Genomic DNA, 11,883 nt, shown 5'->3' on the forward strand with positions numbered 1-11,883 from the left:
CCTCCGTGATAAAGAATAGGGAGGGGTGAAGGAAGGGGAAGATTGCTTTAGAACAAGTGGCATGAAATCGCCATCTTTGTAGAAACCGCAGCTAACAGTGGGAGTTATCTAAGCAACTACATATTACAGGGCCAGCCCTTTAGCTGCTGTGGGGTATTCTGTTGGCATAATGAGGTAGTAGGTACTTTAGACTTTTAATTCGGGCAATGGATGACATCCCCCAGGCATGTATTCTGGAAATGGAATTCCTGTAACTTACGCATCTGCAGTTTGCCCTACAACTAGTAGGCAGCGTGTAAAAACACTAGTGTAGATTATAAAGATAGAGATTAAAAGAGGACCAGAAATACTTGATATTCAGTGGCACAGAAAGCAGGTTAAACAAACAAAAAGCACAGTGTCATGCTTCCAAGTTTCCATTTGTTTTAATACCACGCAATCTCACACTCGTGCGTGTGTGCGCGCACAGAGCTTACCTGACTTGCTCTGCTGGAGTCACGCAGTTAAAGACATCTTGACACCCACAAAATATTCTAATCAAAACCTTTTGGTTTCAATCTGGATATTTAAAAACATTAGCAGAAGCCTCTGTGAGTTTAGTTCCACTAAGATGTTTCACCTGCCTTATCAAGACCACTCTCAGTCTACTTTAAGCTACTGTATCTTAAATTATTGAAAATTTATTAATTGCTGAATATATAATAACCTTTGCTTGTATGTAACCGAAAATGGTTTAAGAGCCAACATTTAGAGTATGACAATGGAGCTGGACAGTTTTTAATGCGCAAGCAGTCCTGTTCCTGTGTATGACTTGTAACCTTAATTTACTGTGTAAAGATGGTTATATTATTTCCTTTGCTTTGTCTGTTGGAGACAAATAGAGAATGCTTGTTAAGTATGTCAAAACAATCTTGTGAATTTTTGTTAATGTATCATACGAGCCATATTTTTCATCTGCCCAGAAAGACAGCTTGTATAAAGCTTTTGGAAGTTTCTGCTCTGCAGTCTTTAGAGCTGACAGTCTGTTAGGTTTGTTTTTTTCTTCATGCTAAGGTGTCAGTTGGTGGTTTTGTGAACTGGTGAAAAATTCACAGGTCTTAAATGTTTTGGGGGAAATTTATATTGGACACTGCTCTTTGCCTAGCAAATAAAAGATGTTAATATATTCCTGTTACCGGCATGTGCATGACTGTTATTAGAAGCCACTTTATCATTTTCCTGCTTTAAATCGAAATGTCTATTTATGAATTCTGCTTGTAGTTTTTTCACAAATAAAATAGTAAAATTTAAATAAAAAAAAAAAGAACTACAGAAACAAGAGCAAACAAATCCCAAAGCTAGAAGAAAACAAGAAGTAACCAAAATCAGAGCTGGATTGAAGGACATACACACACAAAAAGCATTCAAAAGATCAACAAATCTAGGAAGTGGTTTTTTGAATAAATGAATAAAATAGACCGCTAGCTAGACTAATAAAGTAGGAAAGACAGAATATTCAAATAAACACAATCAGAAATGATAATGGGAATATTACCACTGACCCACAGAAATACAAACAACCATCAGAGAATATTATAAATATCTCTATGCACATAAACTAGAAAATCTAGAAGAAACAGATAAATTCCTGGACACATAGAGCCTCCCAAAACTGAACCAGGAAGAAATTGAATACCTGAACAGACAAATAAAGAGTTCTGAAATTGAGGCAGTAATAAATAGCCTACCAATCAAAAAAAGCCCTGGACCAGATGGATTCACAGCTGAATTCTACCAGATATACAAAGAAGAGCTGGTATCATTCCTACTGAAACTATTTCAAACAATTGAAAAGGAGGAACTCCTCCTTAATTCATTTTATGAGGCCAGCATCTTCCTGATACCAAAACCTGGCAGAGATACAACAAAAAAAAAGAAATCTCAGGCCAATATACTTGATGAACATTGATTCAAAAATCTTCAACAAAATACTGGCAAACTGAATCCAGCAGCACATCAAAAAGCTTATTCACCACGATCAAGTGGATTTCATCCCCGAGATGCAAGGTTGGTTGAACATATGCAAAGCAATCAATGTGACTCATTACATAAACTAAAGAAAAAAACCACATGATGATCTCAATAGATGCAGAAAAGGCCTTCAATAAAATTCAACATCCTTCCTGGTAAAAACTGGCAATAAACTAGGTACTGAAGAAACATACCTCAAAATAATAAGAGCCATATATGACAAACGCACAGCCAATATACTGAATGGCAAAAGCTGGAAGCATTGCCCTTGAAAACCAGCACAAAACAAGGATGTCCTCTCTCACCCCTCCTATTCAACCTAGTATTGGAAGTTCTAGCCAGGGCAATCAGGAAAGAGAAAGAAATAAAGGGTATTCAAATAGAAAGAGAAAGTCAAACTATTCCTGTTTGCAGATGACATAATCCTATGTCTAACAAACCCCATCATCTCGGCCCAAAAGCTTCTTAAGCTGATAAGCAATGTCAGCAAAGTCTCAGGATACAAAATCAATGTGCGAAAATCACTAGCATTCCTATACACCAACAATAGTGACAGCGGAGAGCCAAATCACTAACAAACTCCCATTCACAATTGCCACAAAAAGAATAAAATGCCTAGGAATACAGCTAACCAGGGAAGTGAAAGATCTCTACAAGGAGAACTACAAACCACTGCTCAAATATATTACAGATGGCACAAACAAATAGGAAAACATTTCATGCTTATGGATAGGAAGAATCAGTATCATGAAAATAGCCATACTGCCAAAGCAAAGCAACTTATAGATTCAATGTTATTACCATTAAACTACAATTGACATTCTTTACAGAACTAGAAAAAACTATTATAAAATTTATATGGAACCAAAAATGACCCCAAAAGCCAAGACAATCCTAATCAAAAAGAACAAAGCTAGAGGCATCATTCTACCTGATTTAAAACTATATTACAGGGACACAGTAACCAAAACAGCATGGTACTGGTATAAGAACAGACACATAGGCCGGGCACGGTGGCTCAAGCCTGTAATCCCAGCACTTTGGGAGGCCGAGGAGGGTGGATCACGAGGTCAAGAGATCAAGACCATCCTGGTCAACATGGTGAAACCCCATCTCTATTAATACAAAAAATTAGCTGGGCACGGTGGCGCGTGCCTGTAATCCCAGCTACTCAGGAGGCTGAGGCAGGAGAATTGCCTGAACCCAGGAGGCGGAGGTTGCGGTGAGCCGAGATCGCGCCATTGCACTCCAGCCTGGGTAACAAGAGCGAAACTCCGTTTCAAAAAAAAAAAAAAAAAGAACAGACACATAGATCAATGGAACAGAAAAAAGAACCCAGAACTAAGACTACACACTTACCACTATCTGATCTTCAACAAACCTGACAAAAATAAGCAATGGGGAAAGGATTTCCTCTTCAATAAATGGAGTTGGGATAGCTGGCTAGCCATATGCAGAAAATTGAAACTGGACCCCTTCCTTATACTATATACAAAAATTAACTCAAGATGGATTACAGACTTAAAGATAAAAGCCAAAACTGTAAAAACCCTGGCAATAATATTCAGGACACAGGAATGGGCAAAGATTTTATGATGAAGATACCAAAAGCAATTGCAACAAAAGCAAAAACTGACAAATGGAATCTAATTAAGCTTCTGCACAGCAAAAGAAACTATTAACAAAGTAAACAAACAGCCTACAGAATGGGAGAAAATTTTTGCAGACTACGCATGTAACAAAGGTCTAATAACCAGCGTTTATAGAGAACTTAAATGTATAAGAAAAAACAATCCCATTAAAAAGTGGGCAAAGGACGTGAACAGATCCTTCTCAGAAGAAATCATACACGTGACCAAAAGAATATCTTAAAAAGCTCAATATCACTGATCATTAGAGAAATGCAAATCAAAACCACAACGAGATACCATCTCACACCAGTCAGAATGACTATTACTAAAATGTCAAAAAATAACAGATGCTCGAGACGTTGTGGAGAAAAAAGAATGCTAAACACTGCTGATGGGAGCATAAGTTAGTTCAACCACTGTGGAAGACAGTGTAGTGATTCCTAAAGACTGAAAGACAGAAATACCATTCAACCCAGCAATCCCATTACTGAGTATATAGCCATAGGAATATAAATCATTCTATTATAAAGATATATGCATGTGCATGTTCATTGCAGCACTATTCACAAGAGCAAAGACATGGAATCAGCCCAAACGCCCATCAGTGATAGACTGGTTAGAAGAAGTGTGGTACGTATACCCCATGGAATACTATGCTGTCATAAAAATGAATGAGATCATGTCTTTGCAGGGACATGGATGGAGCTGGAGGCCATTATCCTTAGCAAACTAGCACAGGATCAGAAAACCAAGTACCACATGTTCTCACTTACAAGTGGGAGCTAAATGATGAGAACACATGAGCACATACAGGGAACAACACGCACTGGGGCCTATTGGAGGGTAGAGGGTGGAAGGAGGGGGAGGATCAGGAAAAATAACAAATAGATACTAGGCTTAATACCTGGGTGATGAAATCATCCGTACAACAAACCCCCGTGACACGTTTACCTATGTAACAAACCTGCACATCCTGCACATGTACCCCTGAACTTAAAAGATTAGAAAAACTAGAAATTAAAATTTTTTTAAAAGGTTACCCCCCCTACAAAATTATGTTTGAAGACCATATCTATCTTTTATCCATTGTGCAGTTCCTGGCTCACAATTGATGCTCGATAAATACTAACTTATTGTATTAGCTTCCTGTTGCTGCTATAACAGATCGCCACAAACTTAATGCCTTAGATCAGCACTAATTGATTATCTTATGGTTTTGAAGGTCAGAAGTCCCACACCGGTCTCATTGGGACAAAACTTTTGCGTAGGCGGAGTTGTATTCCTGCTGGCGGCTCTGGGAGATCATCTGTTCCCGGTCTTTTCCAGCTTCTAGCAGCCACCCACATCCCTTAGCTCACGCTCCCCTAACAGCAATGGCATTACTCTTACCTCTGCTTTTACCATCACATGACTCTTTCTGATGCAGACTCTCCTGCCTTCCTCTTTCCCTTATAAGGATCCTTGTGATGATATTGGGCCGACCTGGATGGATAATCTAGAATAATCTCCCCATCTCAAGGACTCTAACTTAATCACATCTTCGAAGTCCCTTTTGCCATATAAGGTAACAAAGTCACAGGTTTGGGGGATTTGCATGCAGACATCTTTGGGGGGTGGTGGAGCATTCTTGTGTCCACCATCCTGGTTGACTCGTCATCATCTCATTTCTCACAGAGAGGAGACTCACAACATTAAGACTTGTGAACCTTTGTTCCCTGTCTAAGGAAGCAGCTCAGTTCTTTGCAAAAGCCTGGCTAGAAGAGGGTTTCGCATTGTCTGGAGAGTGCTGACTCTGGAGCAGTGTCTCCGAAAGAATCTTAACGGGGTCTCCAGCAATTTCCCTCTCAATTCCATATACATTGCACCACTCAAACCTCCCACAGGTGAGAAAGTGAAAGTGTGAAAAGAGCAGAACGCCCCTCTTTGACCTACCGCAAGTTAGAAGCAGCCAGAAATAAAACCTTTCATTTTATACCCCAGCAAACACATACTTGTTGAATCTCTTCCATCATGAATGCCGGGGTACAGATGAGGTCCCACTGCCGTACAGTCAGGGCAGGAGACCTGCAGGGAAGCCACAGTTCCCATAATCAAATGCCTTACTGGGCTATGCAGAGGACTCACATGCGTTAAGTAGTCAAGGGTGAGAATACAGGGAGTGGTGATTATGCTGAGCAGGAGAGTTTCTGGTTGTTTAAAAACATTCGATTCAAAATTGATAAATGGCCACGATGCTGGCCAAAGAAAACAAGCGTGCAACTTCAATCAGGACCCCCAATTCGTCACCTACAGGATTGCCATTCCCAAGGTAAACAGATCAATAAAATAATTTCAGATATTGACACATTTTATGAGGAAAATAAGGCAGGCTTATGTGAGGGCAAACACTTAATGTAGCGAGGGATGCTCTGGCTTTTCGGGGAAGGCAACCCATTCCAGGATACCACCCATCATTGTCTCTACCAAGAATTTCCAGCGAGGAGCTCAGATCTCAGAAGAGGCATCTTCTCTGTCCTGTGGTTATAAAATGAAGCAACTCAAAATTCCACTTTGATGAGAAGAAATATTAGAGTAAGAAGAAAAATTGTCTCTTCTTTGGAAAATCTTACAAACCACAAATCGAGTTGAAAGAATCAGGTTACAGCAAGCCTAGGTAGAATCTGATAAGAGACAGTTGTCTTAATAGAAAATTGCTCTTTCATTTCTCGTAATGCATTCCAGAAACCACATATCACAGACAGTGTGATCATTTGCCGATTCTGGTTTTTTGGTCTAGTACCTGACTTTGATTCTCGTGCTCAACTTAAGTCCAGCTGAGCATTCTTTGCATTATACTCCTTCCAGTAGAAGTGAGTTCACATCCTTTATTCATGATCCAAGCCCTATGTCTTTAACGTTAATGTTTCACATTCACCCTCAGAGATATGTTTCACATGCCTGGCCATACCTTGTTGCCAATTGCTTTTGAGAGAGGTCTTTCTAGCTCATAAGTCTGACAATCAACAGTACAACTTGTTGCTGTGTTCTCTTTATGTTAGGAAGAGGCAAGTTCTACATTGTATAGAAAAATGACATGGGCTTTTAAACCTAAGTGTAGGTACAGGTGTGAGTATTAGTACATACATTGCCATGAGCGTGGTGGTACAGCAGGGTTTCTGTGCAGACAACTCTTATTTATACCTGATTGATGATAAGACAGCTGGGGACCCATCAGACCTATTATTTCCCTTTTTGTTCCTAACTGCTCCCTTCAGAGAAGCAAAGACATACGAAATACTGATTATCCAAGTTAATAGGTTAGAGACTACTCGGGGGAAAAAATATATAGAAAAGAAAGGAAGTCAATTGACTTTGGGCATCTGATGATCCACGATAAGGTCAGTTGAGTTTTAGGAGTCTATGTTGTTTTCACAGCTTAAGGTGTAGGCCTCAGAGATTATCTTTTTTGAGGAGAGAAAGTAGATTTCATATCAGTATTATCTCTGGCCATCTGGTAGTGGGTGTTTGGAAGATGAGGCTGGGCAAAGATCACAAGGGAAAGAGCCTTGAACAAGTAGTAATCTCTGCCACGGGTGCAGGAAGGAAGGTTGACGGTATGCTCAGCAGGAATTTGCCATCTCTGACCCAGTCCAGTATCCTCATTTCACAAACTAGAAAGTGAGAACCAGGAGAATTTAAGTGATTTGTCCAAGGCCTCACAGCTCTGAAGCAGCTCTGGGACTCCCTGGTGTGCTAACTCCATACCAGCATTTCTTCCATCACACACTCTGCTTAGCACCTGGCCCACATAATTAAGAATATCACACACTATAGTATGGATAAGGTGAGGCTATAACATGACTATGGTAGACTGAGAAAGGGTCCCTAAAAGATGTTCGTGTCCTAATCCCCAGAATCTGTTACTGTGTAACTTGCATGATAAAGGAATCTGCGGACAGGATTAAGTTAAGGAATTTGAGATGGGGGATTGTCGTGGATTAGCCAGGTGGACCCAGTGTAATCACAGGGGTCCTTACAAGAGAGAAGTAGGAGAGTCAGCGTCAGAGAAGGGGACAGGATGATGGAAGGAAGTTGGAGTGATGTAGGGCCAGGAACCGAGGAATGCGGGCAGCCTCTTGAAACTACAAAAACACAAGGAAATGGATTCTCCCCTAGTGCCTCTAAAGAGAGCTGCTGAGGACTCCCACCGGCTCTGCCTTTCTTATCTTTTTAATCCTCCCCAGGACTCCCTCTATCACCCCATTTGCCTAATAAAACACAATGCATCTTTCAAAAGTCTGCTAAACTACAATATGCTGCCATAAGAATTGCTGAAATGAAAAGAGAAAACAAGGTTTGCAAGGAAGTGGAGCAACCAGAACCCTCATAGACTACTGCTGGGAGTATAAATTAGTACAATCACTTTGGGAGACTATTTGGAAGTATCGATAAAGCTTAATATACCGTAAGAACAAACAATTGCACTGCTGGGCGTATATTCAACAAAAATACGTATATATGTTCATTAAAGCACATTTCATAACAGAACTATTTGTAACAGTCAAAGACTAAAAACGTCCATCAAACAGTAGGTAGATAAATGGAGGAATGAATGAAAGCATATTCTGACGACGGAATATCATGCAATGAGACTGAATGATCTTTACTCATAGCCAGTAATATAGACGAACGTCACAGACATAATGTTTGTTAAAAGAAGACAGACATGGTGGCTCACGCCTGTAATCCCAGCACTTTGGGAGGCCGAGGAGGGTGGATCACGAGGTCAACAGATCGAGACCATCCTGGTCAACACGGTGAAACCCCGTCTCTACTAAAAATACAAAAAATTAGCTGGGCATGGTGGCGCGTGCCTGTAATCCCAGTTACTCAGGAGGCTGAGGCAGGAGAATTCCCTGAACCCAAGAGGTGGAGGTTGCGGTGAGCCGAGATCGCGCCATTGCACTCCAGCCTGGGTAACAAGAGCGAAACTCCGTCTCAAAAAAAAAAAAAAAAAAGACAGACAAAAAAGTAAATATATTGTGTTATTCCTGTTATACAAAGCATTAGTTGTAGGCATCACTACTATATGCTGTTTAAAGTCAGACAGATATCACTTTTGGTGGATACTAACTAGGAGGAAAAATGAGGGATCTTTCTAGGCACCTGGCTTACGTGGTGTGTTCAATTTGTCAATTTTTATTAAGCTGTATGTTTACTATATGTGTACATTACATTTCAAACAATCTTTAAAAATAAACTCAATTAAAGCATTCCTCTGGTTTCCTAACCACTCTCCAGGATAAAATTGATTATCCCTTCTTGGTGTTTAACTTTATCTTGTTCAGCCTCTGTTATGCCATCTGTAATAATGTATTATCAATATGTCTTCTCTTCCAAATCATGAATTCCTTGAAAACTATGGCATTTCTAACTCATTTGAATGTCCTAGCTCATACTAGTAACCAGAAAATATTTGTTGAGTTGAATGAATGAATAAGTTTCTTCTTTTGCAATTACTTCATGCCTGGTCATTTCAACAAACATTTGATCAATAAATATTTATATGTGATAGGCCCTGTGTTAGGTGTTTGGAATAAAAAGATTTTAAAACACAGTCCTTAGACAAGCATAAACAAATGCCAGAGTCTAAGAGCTGTATTTAAAAAAAAAAGAAAGAAAAAGAAAATTCAAGGACTTTCTTTTTACCAGTTGGAAAAAAAAAAAAAAGAAAAAAAGCTGCATCTGCTGACTTCTTTAGCCTTCTAATGGCATTCTCCTTCCTCTCCTTATTATTTTCACATTAGTATATTGCATTACACTTTTCTGGGATTATTTTCCTTCATGTTTCCTTCTTAGGATGCTGTATCTGTCCTAAACCTTATACTTCCTTACACCACTGCCTTTAAGGGCAGGTCTGCTAAGATAGTGTTTCCAATCTTTCCATTTCAGGACACAGGGAGAAAATGATGTTATTTGTACTGCAACTGGGTTGAATAGGAGAGGCTACTTGAGGTCAGAGGTGAGCAGCCCACATGCTCCCTGATGCTTCAGGTCCCGCCTGGGCTTAGAGGGTTAAGAAGTCAACATCTCATTCTCTGCGCACCAGTATTTTATACAACACTTAGTGAGAAGCTTGTTGATCTAAGGACATTGATCAGACCATATGACCACAGGGTCAATATCCATTATCATATTGTCCACTCTGTCGATGACGGCCACAGAGGCCAGCAGCCATACTGCCAACCATTACCCTTGGCCTCTCGCCGTTCCAACTAGCTAGCTGGTAACACAGACTCAGTTCAGATTCTACCCTTGTAAAGAGATCTGTATCTATCTCCTTTATTTGGAGGCCTTTTTACAAGTGTCTATTGACAGATAAAGGGCATATGCCCATGAAACAGACAGCTTTTCTCTGAAGTCTCCTGGCTTCCCATTCTCCTGGCCTGTGCCTTATTGAATGAGAGCTGTCAGGACAAAAGTTGCACCTCAGAAGTTATGTCTGACAAGTCACTGCTGACTGTGGCAGAAACGCCTTTCAAGCACTTAAAACTTAAACATTTCCTCCCACTGCATGTGGGCTGCAATAGCTAAGCATGTTGTTAAAATAAATATGACAATTTTGAAGATCAAAGATTGCCTTCAAAAGGGATATGGTTAATTCCACTTACCATGCTTGATCTATATTTACCAAAGAGAGCCAGAAATTCTGAGACTGGTTGTGAAGATCCAGCTTGTTGCTTTTATACTGTGGCTTTTACCGTTGAATTACAAAAGGTGGATAGCTGGGGACAGCAGGCTTAGCTATGGTACTGCAAGTGACAGAAACAGGAAGAGGTCCAAAGAAATAGAAAAGAACTTAAGAAGCTACATACACTAAGGGGCCCCTTGTAGAAAAGAAACTTCAGAGCAGGACTCACTGGGCGGGCAAGGAACCCATTTGTGAGAAATTAGGGGGTGGAAGGGAAGTAATAACCCACATAAATTATTAAAGTCATCACGTGAGCAGGAACAAGGCTGCAAGAAAAGCTGCGAGGCAACCCTTGCCTCCACTATGCACTGCTGATAGGCAAAGGGGGCATTTCACACGGCTGCTGAGATGAGGTGCCTGAACAGCCCTATAACGGAAAACCGGCAGGGGAAGTGAAGGGGCTAGCCAAACTAAATATGGGGCAACAGTCCTGGAAAGACAGAGAGATAAAGAAAATGATGTGTACTAGAACTCATCTCAGACAGCTTACTGAATGTGGTTACAAGGAATAATTTGATAACTTCTTGTGAAGGAGGAAATGGAAGGTGAAATCCCCTTAAAAGCATGCTTGAATAACACCAGATGTTTGTAAGACTGCCTTATAAGATAGGTGGGTCCAGATGACTACAGGGGTTTTGATCTGCTGAGTGGATCTACAAATTTGGACCAGAGCAGAATTGCTCGGAGTGACAGAGAAGCAGCAGACCTCTGCTGTAGAGACCCTGCCTTTCTACCCGTCTTCCACACATCACTGAGCCACCCCTCTTCAAGAGTATGACCAACAGCTTATAGATGGGAGGATAACCTGAGGTCAGGAGTTCAAGACCAGCCAAAACCCCATCTCTACTACAATAGAAAAATTAGCCAAACGTGGTGGTGCATGCCTGTAATCCCAGCTACTCAGGGGGCTGAGGCAGGAGAATCGCCTGAACCCGGAAGGCAGAGGTTGCAGTGAGCTAACACCACTGCACTCTAGCCTGGGTGACAGAACAAGACACCATCTCAAAAAAAAAAAAAATAGGTATCACTTTCTTTTTTTTTCAAACAAGGAGATAACAAAAGTTTAATTGTTGAAAGGATGGTTGAGACATATATTTACCATGTCACCAGAGCACTGATTCTCACTTTCCTTGGGTCTGTGGACTCACTGTTGTGAATATGGTCAAGCTACAAACCTACTTATCAGAAAGCTATTCCCAAAAGCAAAAGTTTATATATAATTTCAGGAGATTCACAAATACTCCAAAATCTGTTTAAGGATCCTAAATCAAAAGCTCTAACTATAGAAAAGTTTGACACGCCTAGTGCCTAGGGAGCCATGACAATTCATGCTGGATGTCTGGATACAATCCTAGAACTTAATCAATTCTAAGAGGGCCATACAAAGGAATTCCTCTGACAGGTGGCTAACGTGTCCATTAGCACTCTTGGAGTATTTTATCACATACCATGAGGAAATTCAATCTTCTTGGGCTTAATTTCTGTGTAAGCGTGAGAATGGCAGATAAGTTA

At 40.4% G+C, this 11,883-nt stretch overlaps 1 protein-coding gene across 1 annotated transcript in view; it reads right to left on the reverse strand.

Moving 5' to 3' along the window:
- Positions 1 to 11,883, reverse strand: part of TNFSF4 (TNF superfamily member 4) — a 233,432-nt gene that overhangs the window by 153,985 nt on the left and 67,564 nt on the right. The gene's annotated exons all lie outside the window — the stretch shown is intronic.

Source organism: Aotus nancymaae, unplaced genomic scaffold (assembly GCF_030222135.1).
Source record: "Aotus nancymaae isolate 86718 unplaced genomic scaffold, 86718_ANA_hifiasm-v0.15.2.pri h1tg000108l, whole genome shotgun sequence".
Classification (NCBI taxonomy): Eukaryota; Metazoa; Chordata; class Mammalia; order Primates; family Aotidae; genus Aotus; species Aotus nancymaae.